Source organism: Syngnathus floridae, chromosome 17 (assembly GCF_059516105.1).
Source record: "Syngnathus floridae isolate MCC-2025c chromosome 17, RoL_Sflo_1.0, whole genome shotgun sequence".
In the NCBI taxonomy this organism is placed as follows: Eukaryota; Metazoa; Chordata; class Actinopteri; order Syngnathiformes; family Syngnathidae; genus Syngnathus; species Syngnathus floridae.
In genome coordinates this window covers 2,701,132-2,720,430 of record NC_142429.1, presented here as the reverse complement: position 1 = coordinate 2,720,430, position 19,299 = coordinate 2,701,132, and the positions used below count along the sequence as shown (strand labels likewise).

Here is a 19,299-nt window from a genome sequence, read left to right as displayed (position 1 = left end):
TATTAAGTACTCATTAGAGAACGCATGATAATATATATATACAATTTATCGAACACCAACCTTTATCTTCATGCGTCCTATCGTCTTGCTGAGTTTGAACATGACAAAGATCATGCATGCGTTAATTGGCTTTCGGCAGCAGGGGCAAGTCTCCTGTCTAGCAAGGACATAAACAACAGTGACTCAAGAGTTGCTTGGAAGCATTTGACAGTACTCGGTGCTTGCTTGTACTGTTGGATTTTGTTTACAATTTAGAGAGCGCGCGATATGCGCCTCACGGCAAAAGCCATTGCCAATCACCTGTTATCCAATTTACTCACTGCCTGCTCGTTTGATTTCTTCAGATTTAGGAAAATGCTAAGACACTGAAGCAGAAATTAGACTTACACAGGTTGGTTGAGTTCAATCACAATTCTTGTTCAGAAAGCTCTGTTTTCAGCAAAGTACAATACAGCGCTGGGCCCTTCAAGAGCGGAAAGTCTCCATTCAGAAAAGGCAACGTTCAAGGTTTTTTGGTTAGCTTATATTAGTTGCACATGCAAGTGTGGGCCGAGTTTGATGGGTGATGAGTCGGGGGGTGTGGCAAGTTCGAAGGAGCGTCTGATTCCATGGGAGCGTTGCTGGTCCTGGGCGATTCGGTGTGTGTGTGTGGGCTGCTGTTTAGCCTTGACGATCATCTTTGGCCGAGTCCCTGGCTGACTCCATCTGGCACCCGCTGGTCTTTATCTCCAAGTGACCTTCCTGTAAACATTCTTCCCATTCTTGCACATACACTGTCTCACCTCATTCTTTCATCATTCTTTCAATTTTGTCATTTTGTACGAAATTATGTGAGCTTTTGGCTGTGACATCATTAATCTATTGCTGTTCCCTGACTATGTAAAGTTTGTTGTTTTGATACTTCATGTCTTTGCTGACATCATTAGATTCTTAGTTTAATCATGCTTCCAACCGTATCTTTTCTTTGTTAAGCAAAAAATTTCCCTCTGTGCAGAGCGTTCAGTAGTAATCAAAAAGCTGGCGTCTCACATTAGGCAACATATAACGTTTAGTCAAAACACAAGATATAATCGAGTACTGAACGGTCAAGACGATTCTGGCCGTGTCCATGAAATATCAGGCATGCATCACACAGTTCCTTAAGGGTCATTAAGATATTTAGGAAAAAGACATTTGTTACTTCAAAGTGCTCAGAAATATATATCAGATCATAAAATTATAAAAACCTTTGTCATTACCACCTATCAAAAATGTCTAGTTATGTCTTCTTTATTGATTTGGTGTGTAGGTATAAATATAAGCTTAAAATGTTTCTTTTATTGATTTAATATGTAAATATACTTTTCTACTTATATACTTTATTCAATGATGTTTGAGCATATCTGTTTTTGTAGCTAGGCAGGACTTTTTGTATTTCGACCCCATTCCTTCACTCCCTCTGTTGACCTCAGTTTAACTGAGGTCACCAAAACCGTTGATACCACCAGGGTCCCTCTGTTGGCACACCACGTCCCTCTGTCTGTGGAGCCGCTTCAAGTCCCTCTGTGGGGCCGCCAATGAGTGAGAAAAATAATGATAGATAGAATTCATACCCAGACATTTGTAAAAGATAGAGAGTGGAAAGGCAATTGGCCTAGACGACATTCCAGTGTTAGCATGGAACTATCAAGCAGAGATGGCAGGGGAGATTCTTAAAAAGCGAGAAGATTCCTGGAAAGGTGCTGACAACCAAACAGTATCCAGAGGTTTTTTGAGTGGAGGGAAAGTACCTATTATTTAAGAGGATGTCATGCGGTCGCGTTTATTTTTCCGTTTTTTTGTCTCGTCGATGTCGTAACTTTACTTCCGGTTTTATTTTGTCATCCTTTCCGTTTCAGTTCGTGTTTCCTTCCTCGGTGTTTGGTTGTCTTGTCTTCCCTGATCCCGATTGTGTGCACCTGCGTAAGTGACACTAATTGTCAGCACCTGTGTCCCCGCCCTTTTGTGTGTATTTAGTCCGTGTCTTCCCCTTGTCCTGTGCCAGTGTGTCTTGCCTCGTCCCGACCACTAGCGATTCCTTGATGACCGAGCTCTCCGTAAGACCCCTCCTTTTTGTCTCGCCACCGAGCGACGCTTTTGTTTGTGCCTTGATCCCCATCGCCTTTTTGTCTCGCCCCCGAGCGACGCCTTTGGTTAGTACTGTGATCCCCATAGCCTTTTTGTCTCGCCTCAGTGCGACGCCTTTTGTTTGTACTTTTTGCTACGTGTTTTCCCTCGCAAGAGGCGTTTTGATTTGTACTTTTAGCCTTTTGTCTCGCCTCAGTGCGACGCCTTTTGTTTGTACTTTTTGCCACGTGTTTTCCCTCGCAAGAGGCGTTTTGATTTGTACTTTTGATCAGTGTGCTTGCTGGAATAAATCCCAGAAAGAAACGACTCTGCATCCGAGTCCTCCGTCTTGTCCCCAGCCTGACAGAGGAACACTTATGATTAAAAGAGATTTGGTGAGAACAACTTTAAAGTTGCATTGTATAACTGCTATATATGTATATATGTGTGGAATATGTGTGTATGTGTACATCTATCCATCTATCCATCCTATAATCAAGCAAACATTTGGTTTCAAGGGGTAGAGCTAGATAAGCCTAGGCTTCCTTCTACTCCCTTTTGAACAAATAAGATTTTATGATAAAGTGAAAATTTATAACGCAATGTTTTTTTTTCTTTCTTCTCTATTGTACCATGGAGTTATTATTTTCTGTATTTTTTAACTTTCTTTTCTTGTATTTCTTTAAATGTTTGAAATAAACAAAACAAACAAACAAACATTTTTATTTCAGACCACGGCGATGCGCAGAACTGTAGTAGCTACAGAGGTGCCGTTATGTTGATTAAGCAGAGCATGAAGTTATCGGAAAGAATGTTAGAAGCGAGGCTTGGAAATCTACTGGCCAAAATAATGGAGAGTGTGGCAGAGATGAAGATAGGACATGCAAATGGTTGGTGGCACAGAAAGATATGGAAACGATTGCTCTGCAGTCGCGGCCCCTAACAGGAGCAGCTGAAAGAAGTGGAAGATGAGACAGAAAATGTGAAAGAAAAATACATGAACAAATAATGAAATACATCCATACATATAGACAGACAGACATGGAACGATTGCCCCTTCGGTCACTCAGTCATTCAGTCAGTCACTCAACGAATCAATCAATCACACAGGTGTTAACTAATTTGTAATTGTATTGCAAGCAATTTAAACTCTAATGGAATATGTGGATGCCCATATCTGTTTTATCAAATTCTAATCCTACTTTACCATTGTATAAGGCACAGGTGTCAAATTGTGCTTTATATTCATGTGTCATTACTCCAATTGCAAATTGTCTTCACTTTTAATATTTTATTTTTAAATATTAGACCAGTTTTTATTTGTCTGATTTGAAAGCGAGTTACTTGTCAGTTTGTTTTGTAGCTTTTACTCCATATAATATGAGGTGCTCACACATCTATTTGGGTATGACAGTCATACTGGCCCTCCCAAAGAAGCTATGACTACACTGCGGCCCGTGAACAAATGACTTTGACACCCCTGGTACAAGGGATATAGCCTTCTCATTGATCAATCGCATATCTTAAATCCTGCTTTTCCTCCTTTGAAGCGACTATGTACTTCAAACCCAAACGGCACCATTTTATAGGGAAAAAAACTTGTTGAATCTATTTGTTTTCGACATAATACCGCAATCATCTTAAATTTGTTCAGTTTATCAATCCCTTCCATTGTTTATCCTGCAAATGAATCACGTGAATAATGTGTTATTCAAACTTTAACGTTCATAATCCACTTGTTCCCAATTTGTTTGTAGTCTGTATGCTATTGTTCCAATTTTTACATTTTAATACTCTCCGACCTATTTGATCCTATTTTGTAAAGGTCTACAATTTATTATAAGCTATTTTAAAACTCATCACACTTGTTACCAGGCTTTGGCTCCATCTCACGATGTCTCCCATTTACTTCATTTCTGCCGAGCTGCTTCTTCTCCTCCGTCCAGCATGTTGAAGACTTAAAAAAAAACATCAATTCTGAAAACACTTGTAATCTCACAATTCCCCCCTTTGTTTTTTTTTTTTTTTTCCACCTTACCCTTTTGACACATTCTAAAAAATGTGTCACAATGGTTAAAAAATAACAATGTCCATGGAAACATACCCATCGCCAGCTCGACTTCGGTGTACCTCCAGGTGCCATCCTGGCCTGGAATCACCAGTTCTCAGTCCCTGAAACTCCACTGGCAGCATCTCACATGGCTGTATGAACAAAAGCCATCAGGTGATGGCTTCCTGTAGCTGTGCATGCAGCTCTCCGCACAATAATCATCCATAATACTAAAAAATAAAATTTATAATAACAAAAAATAATCCACACACGGGCGCATGTCAAACGTATGAAATTGAAAACTGGAACCTGCAGAGCCTGTCAAGAAAACAATCACATTTACATACTCATTATGAAAAGTAAGGGGTTAGTTGTTAATGCATGCTCACAGACCTGACACAAAATTCTCCAAGACTATAGTTGACAACCTGTAAAGTAAACACAAGTTTAACAAATAAAGTACAATCTGCTCCCTGGGTTGCTGTTAGATGCTGCAATACAATTAGGTAAAACATCAAAACAAAGTAAGTCATCACAAATTCCGTCACATACATTTCGTCAAACTGTCAGGTAAGTCCAGAGTTGTCATACACTGTCTTGGCTCAGAGTCTTGAATATCAATGCTGGTATAGTCACATCTAGTCATAATCTTGAAATGGGCCTTCTCCATTGAAGTATTTTGTTGTCAATGGTGCCCCAGAGTAATCCTAAACCCAATAGTTAGTCCAAAATAAGCCCTGATCAATCTTGCTTTTTCAAATCTGTAGTATCTTTATATTTTGTCAGGTGAGAGGAATGTTATCCTCTGCTGTGATCACATCACCCCAACCTTCAATCATGTTAACCATTCACAATACACAAACACCACATCACATTTACATACATTTATAAAGAAGCGAAGAAGGCATTCTCGTGCAAGGTCTCCACCCACTTCAAGGACAGCAAGGACGCACGTAGCCTTTGGCGGGGCATTCAGACCTTCACGGACTACAAGCCCGCGCCGAGGAGCTGTAAGGGAGACGTCCGTCTGCTGAACGATCTGAACCGCTTCTTTGCTCGCTTCGACGCCCAGAACAGCACTTGCCCGCTGAAGACCACTCCCCCCCCCCCCACACGAGCAGCCCCTGCGCCTCTCTGCCGACGGTGTGAGGAGGGCGCTTGCCGCTATTGACACCCGTAAGGCGGCGGGCCCAGACAACATCCCGGGTCGAGCGCTGAAGGACTGCGCTGGGGAGCTGTCGGGTGTCTTCACGGACATCTTTAACGTTTCCCTGCAGCAGCCCATCGTCCCCTCGTGTTTCAAGGCTGCCACCTTCGTTCCTGTGCCGAAGAAACCTGCACCGTCCTGCTTCAATGATTACCGCCCTGTGGCACTGACGCCCATCATCATGCTTCATGCAGTGCTTTGAGCGGCTGGTCATGGAGCACATCAAGTCCGTTCTCCCCCCCACCACTGACCCTTTCCAGTTTGCGTACCGTGCCAAGTGGCCCTCTGAGGATGCCATCTGCTCTGCCCTCCACTCGGCCCTCACCCACCTGGAGAGAAAGGACTCATATGTGAGGTTGCTGTTTGTAGACTTCAGCTCTGCCTTCAACACCATTGTGCCGCAGTGACTCATCTGCAATCTCGACGAGCTGGGCCTCAGTACCTCCCTCTGCAACTGGCTACTGGACTTCCTCTGTCAGAGGCCTCAGGTGGTGCGTGTTGGCGACAAAATCTCCGCCAGCAACACGCTGAGCACGGGGGCCCCCCAGGGCTGCGTGCTCAGTCCATTGCTCTTCACCCTGCTGACGCATGACTGCACTGCGACCTACAGCGACAACTGCATAGTGAAGTTTGCTGACGACACGACTCTGGTGGGTCTCATCACGAAGGGCGACGAGACTCGGTACAGGTCGTAAGTTGACCTTCTGACCACGTGGTGCAGGGACAACAACCTCCTGCTGAACGTCAATAAGACCAAGGAAATCATTGTTGACTTCCGAAAGGGTCACACAACACACCTGCCGCTGATCATCAACGGTGCTGTGGTGGAGAGGGTGAGCTGCACCAAGTTCCTGGGGGTGCACATCAGTGAGGACCTCTCCTGGTCCGCAAACACCTCGTCACTGGCAAAGAAAGCTCAGCGCCGCCTGTACTTCCTGCGGAAGCTCAGGCGTGCATGTGCTCCTCAGGCAGTCCTGTCTACATTCTACCGTGGCACCATTGAGAGCGTCCTCACCAGTTGCATCGCTGTCTGGGGTGGTAACTGCACTGAACAGAACTTGAAGGCCCTGCAGCGCATAGTGAATACGGCTGGTAAGATTATTGGTGCTTCGCTCCCCTCCCTGAAGGACATTTACACCTCCCATCTCGCCCGCAAGGCAACCTCGATTGCCAGAGATGTGAGTCACCCGGCTCACTCTTTGTTTGACCTTCTGCCCTCTGGGAAGAAGTACAGGAGCCTGCACTCCCGCGCCACCAGACTCGCCAACAGCTTCTTTCTCCAGGCTGTTAGGGCCCTGAACTCGCTACCCCCTTCTGCGTAGCGTGCGGCACTGTTGCGCTATTTTCGGGAATGTCTGCTGTACGCGCACTTGCTCCTTTTTTTTTTCTGCTCCTCTTATTTATTTATTTATTGTTGTGTTATTTATTCATTATTTATTCAGCACGCTTTTGTTATACTTGTTTACTTGTTTGTCTGTTGTGAGCCATGTCTTGTCACCGTGGGATAGGGGGGAACGAAATTTCGGTTTCTTTGTGTGTCTTTGGCATGTGGAGAAATTGACAATCAAGCTGACTTTGACTTTGACTTTGACAAGTACAGACTTGACATTCATACAGCATTACAGACAAACTGTCATCCCACAACACACACATAAAACATACAATTTTAAATTGTAAAAAGAACCCTCCATATGCAAAATTTTCTCCTCAATTAAAATTTCCCTTTTTTTATTTTAAATCCAACATGAATATCTAATTGTCTGGTCTCCATTCCTCTCATCGTTTGCCAATATGCATAATACTGGAACATGATTTAAATCCCCATTTAGTTTACTCATATCTCACACTTTGTGTTGAGCTGTAACTTCAATGTTTCCACCTTCCCATATTTCTTCCACAAAACAGTTCCATTTTGCTTTCAGTTTAAATTCATCCCTCTAAATAAGTACCTCTGGCAAAGAACTGATTTTTTTTAGAGCACTCCCTTTTACTGTTACCTTGTTCCTTCATTCACAAGCATTACTGACCCTCCTAAGAAATAATTGTTAGAGATTTGCTCACTCCAACTTATTTTGCAAGAACCACACGGGAGACAAGTAAGTCCTTTTTGACACCTGCAGGTGGAGAGTCCATTCGTCGCTGTGCGTGCAGCGATGTTCGAATAGAGCTCTGGACTCTCCTTCCTGCAAGAAGATATTTATTAAGAGAAACAGAGTGGGGGTTGAGAGTTGACCGGTTTGGTGAACCCACGGCCTCTGGTAAGATCAGAGCAGGGGGTGTTTTACGATGTGGGAAACAGACCAACTTTGATTGCTTCCTCTGCAGCTGGTCAATCAAGCAGAGAATGCAACCACTTTATTTTACTGCGTTGTGAGAGCAAGACAAGATTGGTTAATCATTATAGTCTACATTCCAACATAATCCTATGATAAAGATACTCTGTAAAACCCTAACAATAATGATACTGAAAATAATGTTTCAAAAAATATACACAGCTTCCTCCTTCCACTTACACTATCACCTTGGATTATCGTTCTCATTTTTGTTGATGCCAATTCTTAGAATTAAAAAGAAATACTTACTCTTGATAATGGAGCCACGCTATATCACAAATTTTGAAAACTTTCTTCCATGTTCCCCCTTTGTACCTATCAAAACCAATTAGAAATATTGTGCTGTCATGATCATCATTGTGGCCCCACACTTATTGTTCTTGTACTTTAAATTGGCAATTTTTGTACATTTGAAGCCCTTTCAGACTTGCTTCTGGGCTATATAAATAAACTTGACTTGCCTTGACTTTATTATTCAACTTCTAATGCATTCTTCCGCCTCTTCAGGCTGTTAGGACCCTGAACTCGCTACCCCCTTCTGCGTAGCGTGCTGCACTTTTGCGCCATTCTCTGGAATGTCTGCTGTACGCTCACTTGCTCCTTTTTGCTCCTCTTATTTATTTGTTGTGTTATTTATTTATTATTTATTCAGCACGCTGTTTTTTACTTGATTGTCTATTGTGTGCCATGTCTTGTCACCGTGGGATAGCGGGGAACGAAATTTCGGCTTCTTTGTGTGTCTTTGGCATGTGAAGAAATTGACAATAAAGCTGACTTTGACTTTGACTTTATTTTTATCTTAACTACTTCCACATAATTCATCTGATTTACTCCATTGCACTTTTAACGCATTTCAAATATTCATCCCAAATATTCCAAATATTTACAGTTTTTGAGAAATTTACAAATTTTAAGCCATTATTTCACCATTCATTCTTCATGGCACCTCCAATATCCCTTATCCATTTCCACACAATACCTTCAATTCATCTTCTTTCACTTCCTAGATTCAAATTTCACATCCTCACTTCCAACATTGTGGTAAAATTTTGCAAAATATCCTTTTTCCCTTCTAATTTATAATTAATTTTTTCACTGACTCAACCTATTTCAATTTGTTAACTGTCCATCTTATGGCTACCTATTTCAAAACTTCCCACTTGTGAAAAATTAAAAAAAATTCAACTTTAAAATTCACGCCCAATTTTACAAAAGTCTTTCTATATTTTCATCCATTTTCTGACCAATTCAACACGTTCCAAATTTAAACATAATCTTGTAGCATTCCCCGAATTTTTATTCAGCCACTTCGCCTTCACACGCAATTTCTACAGAAATTACAAATTCTAGTTATTATTGTTAATCCTCCGTGGCCCTCGTAAGGACAAGCCGCACCAGTAATGGATGGATGGATGGATTATCAATCCTAACCCTAAGTGCCTATCATAAATTGCCATTTAAATAAATTGTTGCAAGGGTCATGTCAATGTATTTGTTTTTTAAAGCCCTACTGTATTCTTTTTTATTTAAGTCGTGCCCTGTATTACTATTTTGCTGACTATCCAGAATTCCAAATTTCTTATGGCCGCTCACCCCTTCAAGCTCAAATATGCATCCTATAAATCAGTGGTAATTGAAGGGTAATTAAATTCTGTCGTTTTGATAGAGGTCAATTAAGTTTAGCAATTCAGCCTTCTGTTGTCCGAATACAAATTTTCACTGGTCCAATTATAAAATTTAATTATTTCAATTAGATTAATCATGTTGTCAAAATGCTATGCTACATATAAAAATGTATGATTCAAATGATTTAATTTCTGTCGATCAATTTCCACATGGCAAAGTTTCTGATCACGCTGTCGTATAATTTGTCAGTGCATCTTCACTGTCCATATCTATGTATTTTGTTTTTTATCCCCGTTTCAGTGTCAATAAGAGGACTTATTATTCCCTCTTTTATCAAAACTCCTCAGTTATGTCCGCCCCAGTACCCAAATACACTTCCATCACTTTTGTCCCACACTCCACCAACATTGTAATGCTTCAGCAGTCTTTAGCAATGTGTTTGACTTCATGTGCCTCGTGCAAGTCTTTAGTCTCCTCTTAGATTCTCATGATGATGATTCAGGGCTGGATTGTCCGCCATTCTCAGATGCGTCCATCTTGTCTTTGTTCTTTCAGTCCATTTTCTTTTTGATCTGCAACTGTGTGTATTCCACGAACTGTGGTTCTTGTCCTGTGAAGAGCTGTGCTTGCCCCCTTCAAGCATGATAATAGTTCCTGTTGTTCTCCCAAAGGTCAAAGGTGTCTCATGACCAGGGACAGTCCTCTGTTGATTTTGAGGCAGCCAGTGGAGTATAAGGACTCAGTTCAGGACTTCTGCTACGTGCTAGGGCAGAACACACTGGGACACAAATTTCACAAAACTATCTTCGTGTTATCAATCTCCCTGTGCAGTATTTGTTCCTTACACCCCAAATCTTCCTTTTAACATTTTGTATCATATCAGTTGCACACACTCATCATTTTACTATCAAGCCGCCCTTATCAAATGCCTTTTTCTTTTTTTTGAGTAATCTATCCACCCTAACCCATTAACACGGCTAAAATCCTCGTTCCAGTGTTTATCATCAAATAAAGTTCCGAAATCCTTTGTAATAAACTGTAATGTAATTTAATAATCTACCAACATGGTTGTATATGCGGTGAATGTTATTGTTCAATCTATAGGTCATACAGCGCCTGTGTTCCAAATATGACACTCCTCCTTGATTTACCATCTCATAAGTTATTGTTGTCAGCAGCGCTAAATGATAGTACTTGAAAGTGAATGTCTTATTGCCCAATTCAAAACACATGCCACATTTGAGCTAGTATTTATTCCTTTATTTATTTGCCATCCTCATATTAGCTCGTATATGTCAGAATTAAAATGTAATTTTTCTTTTAATTTTAAGTCTTAAAAAATTGCTATTGTTAGGGTTTTCCAGGTTATCTTTATCATAGGATTATGTTGGAATGCAGCAGGTAATAAATACCTTACCTTGTCCTCCTTATCACAAGGTCGTAAAACATCCCCTGAGATGTTTAGACTAGAGGACAAGGGCTTTCTATTCAGCCCACTCATACCCCCACTCTGTTTCTCTTAATAAATATCCTCTTGCAGGAAGGAGAGTCCAGAGCTCTATTCGAACATCGCTGTACGCACAGCGACGAATGGACTCTCCACCTGCAGGTGTCCAAAAGGACTTACTTGTCTCCCGTGTGGTTCTTGCAAAATAAATTGGAGTGAGCAAATCTCTAACAGCTATATCCTCACTGCACCGAGATAAACTGTTAAATATATCTTTTAAAAACAAACAAAACCAATCTATGCTCCTGTACAGACTCTTCAAAGTCGCACCCAAATGCCAGATTACAAATCAAACCCCCTCTTTCACTCTCACATTTTTTGATAAAACAGTCTACTTACTATCTAGACACTGTCATCACATACGTTGCTGTGGTCCCTCAAAACATGTGACTAGAATTTGGACAATTATTAACCCCCATCAATTATCTCCTCACTACATTCCAACTGAAGTGCAAAGAGCCTCGCCACCACCGCGTCGCACAATGCAACCCCCCCACCTCTGTCCAAAATATGCATTTGTGCCCACCTGACCGTTTGGCCCAAACTTTAGGGCCGTACCCTTTTGAAAACAAAAATGGTTACAGTTTCACCTCCACACAATCAAATTCTTGTTACACCAATTTTCTGACTCCAACTCACATGCAAACTAAAAATAAAAATCCACAATTTTATACAAATCAACATATAGTTCTTCATAAACCACAAATCATCACTTCCACCCCATGAACAGCACCACAACTAATCACTCACTTCTTCAGCTGTCCCATCTGACAGCCAAGCCTGCTTTCCACACAATATCATCAAAGACACACTTCAACAATTACATATGTAGCGACCTGGTTAACCCATTTACCCTTCACCCTAGACAACAATATAAGTGTCTAAGTGTCAGGGTTTTTGAGATTATCCTTATCGTATGATTATGTTGGAACGCAACCGGTAATAAATAAGATAGCTTGTCCCATCCTATACAAGGTCGTAAAACACCCCCTGATATGTTTTGACTAGAGGACAAGGGCTTTCTCTAACCAGTCCACTCTTACCCTCACTCTGTTTTTCTTAATAAAAATGCTCTTGCAGGAGCCGAGAGTCAGACCTCCATTCGAACATCGCTTCACGCACAACGACGAATGGACTCTCCACCTGCAGGTGTCTAAAAGGACTTACTTGTCTCCCGTGTGGTTCTTGCAAAATAAGTTGGAGTGAGCGAATCTCTAACATTTTGGTGCCGAAACCCGGGACCCCTCATACCCGCTATCTGTCTGACGAAGAAGGACGTGCTGCATTGTCGACAAGCCAGCGTCCATTAGGAGGACCTGGAGAAGAAAGTCCTGGGAAGAGAATTCTTCGCTGGGCCAGCATCTTAGGTCTGCCTTCGTCTGACAGAGGTGGATTGACGGGACCCGGCAGTGCAACGAACCAGGGAACAGGTAAGTTAAAGGCCTGAAGTTCTGTGATTGTGTTGTTGTGAAACGCGTAAAAAGGTAGAAGTGCACAGGAAAAAGTAAGTTTTGTGGAAGGAGGGGGTGTTGTAGCGTCCCCCTCTGGATGAGGTGTCTCCGTTGGAGCAGTGGTTCTCAAACTGTTTTAAAATCTCAGTACCTCATTATTTGACGACCACTGTTCTAAAGAGTACAACTTCGCGTTGGCAGGGCTGGGGACAAGGACTGTTGTCTTTAGTTCCCAGGGAAGGTGGGGGGTGTTGTAGAGTCCCCTCACTGGATGAAGCAGCTCCTTTTTATTAAAAAGGAGGACTTCGCGTAGGCAGGGATAACTTGTTTGATTGAGTGTGTGACTGGTAGGATAAATTGACTAAATAGCAGTTCTAGCGTTGATCCACGGCAATAAAACAGGCTAGTAATCTGTTGAAAGGTCAATTTGAACCTGCATTGAGGATCCTCAAAGAAAAAAAAAATTGAAAAAAAATTGTAAAACCTTAAACTACTAAAATTAAGATGGGAAATAAGAACGGTAAATCTCTTGTTCTGCTCTTCTTTGAGATGAGAAGTTCATGGTGAGTCGATTTCTTAATTGTATGCAATACATGCTGAAGTGGAAGAAAATGTATGGAGTACAAGGAAATTTTAAATGTGGAAGAAGTGGTAGAAGTGCTAGAGTGTGGTTGAAATCTTCAGAAAGAGATGAGAACGAATTCAAGAGACAAAAGCTAGAAAGATGAAAACTGATGAGGTCACAAGTGTTTGTCAGACCAGGAGACAATAAGGCCCCTGTGAGCAGGTGTAAGGCCGCAGCTCAAGCCGCGGCTCAAGCAAGGGTCAAGAGGAGTTTCCGGTCCTATGCAAATCATGTATCGAAATTTAAAAGATCTGAAACCTCTCCCATATGACAACAAAACATGTGATTCACAGGTTATTAAAATTCTTTCTTATTAGAGCTCCTGTCCATACAAGAAGTATGACAATGCTGTTTGTATGCCCAATGACAAATGACCAGAGATCAAATTGTGTTACACTAAAGTTAAAATATGCAAATCAAGTGGTAAAGAAATGCAACTTGCTTCTAGAAGATAAATAAATAAAATTAGAATGTGCTGTCCTTGTGTGCATGGGAGGGACCAGCTCATGATCGACCACAGGAAATGGCCAGCCTGTGACGAATCATTGGTGCTGGGACCTACCTTCCGCACGCGAGAGCTGTGCATGCGTATGTGTTAAAATGATGGAGATTGGCTACACTTTCAGTACAAAAAGAATTTGCTAGACTGTTGTCTATTCCATTTACACCGCAGAACAGAAACAATTTTGACAGATACAAATGAGAGGAAAAGAGAGAAATCTGTTTGCGAGCAGAAAATAATCCACACTAGTGCATGTTAGTGTCAAGCCCTCATGAGAAATTCGAAGTAAACAAAACAACAGAACATGCTTTCGGGAATTGGAAGACGCTAAATTGTGAATTTAATATTTTGCAATGCTACATTTAATAGGAATAATTGATTGGTTGTGTTAAAAGATTATACAAAATTCTAAATGCAAGCTAAATCTGAGAAACTGAGTTCTTCAAATTTAAAAACAAAGAAAAATTCAGATTAATTTACCAGTTGTTTGTTTTAGTTAAGTTTTTTTTGAATTGGTGGATTGTTCTCAAAGTCAAAGTCAAAGTCAGCTTTATTGTCAATTTCTCCACATGCCAAAGACACACAAAGAAACCGAAATTTTGTTCCCCCCTATCCCACGGTGACAAGACATGGCCCACAACAGACAAACAAGTAAACAAGTATAACAACAGCGTGCTGAATAAATAATGAATAAATAACACAATAAATAAATAAATAAATAAGAGGAGCAAAAAAAGGAGCAAGTGCGCGTACAGCAGACATTCCAGAAAAAGCGCAACAGTGCCGCACGCTACGCAGAAGGGGGTAGCGAGTTCAGGGTCCTAACAGCCTGGAGAAAGAAGCTGTTGGTGAGTCTCGTGGTGCGGGAACGCAGGCTCCTCTACCTCTTCCCAGAGGGCAGAAGGTCAAACAAAGAGTGAGCCGGGTGACTCATATCTCTCGCAATCGAGGTTGCCTTGCGGGCGAGATGGGAAGTGTAAATGTCCTTCAGGGAGGAGAGCGAAGCACCAATAATCTTGCCAGCCGTATTCACTATGCGCTGCAGGGCCTTCAAGTTCTGTTCAGTGCAGTTACCACCCCAGACAGCGATGCAACTGGTGAGGACACTCTCAACGGTGCCACGGTAGAATGTAGACAGGACTGCCTGAGGAGCACATGCATGCCTGAGCTTCCGTAGGAAGTACAGGCGGCGCTGAGCTTTCTTTGCCAGTGACGAGGTGTTTGCGGACCAGGAGAGGTCCTCACTGATGTGCACCCCCAGGAACTTGGTGCAGCTCACCCTCTCCACCACAGCACCGTCGATGATCAGCGGCAGGTGTTTTGTGTGACCCTTCCGGAAGTCAACAACGATTTCCTTGGTCTTGTTGACGTTCAGCAGGAGGTTGTTGTCCCTGCACCACGTGGTATGAAGGTCAACTTCCGACCTGTACCGAGTCTTGTCGCCCTTTGTGATGAGACCCGCCAGAGTCGTGTCGTCAGCAAACTTCACTATGCGGTTGTCGCTGTAGGTCGCAGTGCAATCATGCGTTAGCAGGGTGAAGAGCAATGGACTGAGCACGCAGCCCTGGGGGGCCCCCGTGCTCAGCGTGATGCTGGCGGAGATTTTGTCGCCAACACGCACCACCTGAGGCCACGAAGTTGAAAATGATATATGAATGTTGTGTGGTGAGCTTGGATGAATTGGGACCAATGTGATAGGAAGACTCCTTTTTGGAGACTGTGTGAGATGCATATGATTGGCATTGATGAATGACTGCCTGAATGAAAGGTTGAATAGTTGAAGTCGTCGGTGACTACGATAGAAAATTAGTAGAGCGACTTTGATGAAAGAGTGATTTTGAGCAGGTTGAATGCTAAAAAGAAAACGTAGCTTTTGGATTGATAATTAACTAGAGAAAAAACTGGAGAACCAGTAACACATGTAGAAGATGGGTGAACTGAGAAATTAAGAAGCGTTTTGGGAAAAAAGTCAAATTAAATGATGATGAAATCATATGTAGTAATACAACACTTTACTACTGCAGGAAATGGGGTCAAAATACAAAAAGTCCTGCCTAGCTACAAGAACAGATATGCTCAAACCTTACTGAATAAAGTACATAAGCAGACAAGTATGTTCACATATTAAATAAATAAAAGAAACATTTTAAGCATATAATTATACCTACACACCAAATCAATGAAGAAGACATAACTAGACATTTTTGATAAGTGGTGATGAGAAAGGTTCTTATAACTTTATGATCTGATATATATTTCTGAGGATTTTGAAATAACAGTACTTGATTGTATCTTATGTTTTGACTAATGCTAGACGCCAGTTTTTGATTACTACTGAACGCTCTGCACAGAGGGAAATAGTTTGCCTAACAAAGAAAAGATACGGTTGGAAGCATGATTAAACTAAGAATAAGCAAAGACATGATGTATCAAAAGAACAGCAATAGATTAATGATGTCACAGCCAAAAGCTAAGATAATTTCGTACAAAATGACAAAATTAAAAGAAAAAGAATGAGGTACGACAGTATATGTCCAAGATTGGAGAAGAATGTTCACAGGAAGGTCACGTGGAGATAAAACCAGCAGGTGCCAGAAGGAGCCACCCAAAGACTCGGCCAAAGATGATCGCCAAGGTCGAAAGACGGGAGGGAAGACAATAGCCCCCACCCGAGAACTCGGCCAAAGATGATCGCCAAGGCCGAAAGACGGGATGGAGGACAACAGCCCCCCCTCCACACACACACGCCAACAGCCCCCCACCTACACACCGAATCGCCCATAACCAGCACCACTCCCATGCAAGCAGACTCTCCTTCGAACTTGCCCCACCCCGAAGACTCATCACCCATCAATCTCGGCCCACAATGTGCTACTGAATATAAAACTGATCTAACAACCGTGGACTTTGCCTTTTCTGAATGGAAACTTTCCGCTCTTGAAGGGCCCAGCGCTGGATTGTACTTTTCTGAAAACAGAGCTTTTTTGAACAAGAATTGTGATTGAACTCAACCAATCTGTGTAAGTCTAATTTCTGCTTCAGTGTCTTTGCATTTTCCTAAATCTGAAGAAATCAGACGAGCACGCAGTGAGTAAATTGGATAACAGGTGATTGGCAAAGGCTTTTGCCGTGAGGCGCAGATAACGCGCTCCCTAAATTGTGGACAGAATCCAGCAAATGGTGACCATCCGACGTGATTTCTTCAGAAGGGAAAGTGCATGCTCCACAAAGGATTCTTCCTTCTCCACTCTTGCTCAACAATATTGCAGTCCGATCGGCACAAAAGGTAAGGGGGAACCTTTTTTCTCTCTCCCAGTGCAGCAATGTTGTGGAGTGAAAGCGGAATACAAAAATTAATAATTTCAGCTCTGTGTTCAGGAATGGTGGTTGTATAGAAGTGTGTGTTTGTGTGGAACTTGGTAAAAGTGATTTGTGGAAAAAATTAAAAATACAAAAACAGGTGAAGGCGTCGCTGATATAGCAAGACGGATGCCGAGCGACTCCAATAGTGTGACCTTAGAACATTATAGGGCTGTCTAAGGCGAGGGACATCTGGGATGTCCGAGTCGTGGTGAATTAAGAGAAAGGTGGTGAGGACTTTGTCTGATCAGCAAAGGGCGCTCACACCGCTGGAACTTGTGGGATGCCAGTGACTAGCATATGGGCACCTGAGTGGCCTCAATAGTAGACACTTAGGAACTTATACTGTTGCCTAAGGTCGGGGTCGAACGGATCTGCCAGGCCACCAATACGAGTCGGGGACTCGTGAAAAGAAAATGAAAAAGAAAAAAACTGGTGAAGGCATCGCTGATATAGCAGGACGGATGCCTGGCGACCTCAATAGTGCGACCTTAGAGACTTATATTGTTGTCTAGGGCGAAGGGTAACTGGGTTAACCAGGTCATAATTGTTGAAGTGTGTCTACGATGATATTGTGTGGAAAGCAGGCTTGGCTGTCAGATGGGACAGCGGCGCAGCTGAAGAAGTGAGTGATTAGTTGTGGTGCTGTTCATGGGATGGAAGTGATGATTTGTGGTTCATGAAGAACAATAAGTTGATTAGTATAAAATTGTTGATTTTATTTTGATTTCGCATGAGAGTTGGAGTCAGAAAAATGGCTTAACAAGAATTTGATAAAGAATGTATATTTAATTAGCATGAAGGTTATATCCCATTGTGTGGTGGGGTTAAACTGTAGCCATTTTTGTTTTTAAAAGGGTGCGGCTCTAAAGATTGGGCCAAACGGTCAGGTGGGCACAAATGCACATTTTGGACAGAGGTGGGGGGTTACATTGTGCGACGTGGTGGTGGCGAGGCTCTCCGCACTTCAGTTGCCCCCCCCCCCCCACCCTTGATATCAACTGGGAAGATTGTCATGTCTATGTTGTGGGCCCGTGTGTTTGTTTGTGTATGTTTGTCTTTGTGTATCAGTTCGTTATAAAGGATGGAATTACGTTAAATTGGTGCACGGAAACGGTGTGCTAGACAATGGTTTATCAGATTTATGTTTGTCTTTGTGTATCAGTTCGTTATAAAGGATGGAATTACGTTAAATTGGTGCACGGAAACGGTGTGCTAGACAATGGTTTATCAGATTTGCATTGTTAAATGTAAAAATTTGAAATGATAGAATAATCTGAGGGTTGTGGGCAGAAACTCGTCCAACGAGGAGAGTGCCCAGCCCTCATAAAAATGTGAGAGTAAGAAAGAACATACATTGTAGAATTGGATAAAATTAAGTTATGATTGCAGATTTTAAATTCAGGAGGAATTATTGATTTGTTATGACATCAGACTATACAAGGACACATGTAAGGATAAGTCAAAGATTTGAATCACTTAGAGTAAATAAACAACAAATAATAATGACATTGCAAGGGGCACTTTTTATCAAAAGAACACCAAGTAAATTATTAAGTAGTGGGCATTCGTGATTGGGATTAAATTAAGGATAAAATTAGGTCAATGATTAGAAATCAATGGTGCTCTACACAAAAAGGCTTAAATTTTAATGGGGAAATATTTGGAGTACTGTGTTGGTCTACATATGTCATGGTCCTAGTTTATTTGATTTTGATTGTGGGTTGGGTTTATTTTGTTTTTTGTTAAGGTGTTCCTTGTTATTCTCTTATCCCCTGCATTGTAAATGTCTTCTTTATGCAGATAGGTTAACAGGCTAGGAATTTAGTGAGGAGATAATTGATCAATTGATGGGGGTTAATAATTGTCCAAATCCTAGTTACATGTTTTGAGGGACCAGAGCAACGACATTATATTTAATTTGCAGGCCATTATTTCGTATGTGATGACAGCGTCTAGATAAGTAGACTGTTTTATCAAAAATGTGAGAGTGAAGGAGGAGGTTTGATTTGTAATCTGGCATTTGGGTGCCACTTTTAAGAGTCTGTGCAGGAGCATAGATTGTTTTTGGTTGTTTTTTAAAGATATATTTAACAGTTTATCTCGGTGCAGTAAGGATATAGCAATTTTGAAAGACTTAAAATTAAAAGCAAAATTACATTTTAATTCTGACACATGCCAGCTAACATGAGGATGGCAAATAAATGAATAAATACTAGCTCAAATGTGGCATGTGTTTTAAATTGGGCGATAAGACATCCACTTTCAAGCACTATCATTTAGCGCTGCTGACAACAATAACTTATGAGATGGTAAACCAAGGAGGAGTGTCATAGTTGGAACACAGGCGCTGTATGACCTATAGATTGAACAATAACATTCACCGTATATACAACCATGTTGGTAGATTGTTAAATTACATTACAGTTTATTACAAAGGATTTCGGAACTTTATTTAATGATAAACACTGGAATGAGGATTTTAGCCGTGTTAATGGGTAGGGTGGATGGATTACTCAAAAAAAAAAAAAAGCATTTGATAAGGGTGGCTTG

The 19,299-nt window shown here is 41.6% G+C and overlaps 1 long non-coding RNA gene across 3 annotated transcripts; it reads left to right on the top strand.

Annotated features, from left to right (window-relative positions):
• The first annotated feature begins 1,818 nt into the window (after positions 1-1,818).
• Positions 1,819-16,846, top strand: LOC148383167 (uncharacterized). 3 transcript variants are annotated; one of them, XR_015853360.1, is made up of 3 exons: positions 1,836-2,480; positions 11,889-11,957; positions 12,080-16,846. It is a non-coding gene; the product is annotated as an uncharacterized LOC148383167 (long non-coding RNA). The 3 variants fall into 3 exon arrangements; XR_015853359.1 differs by having other exon boundaries at positions 1,837-2,480; positions 12,083-16,846; XR_015853358.1 differs by having other exon boundaries at positions 1,819-2,480; positions 11,889-16,846.
• Positions 16,847-19,299: the final 2,453 nt, after the last annotated feature.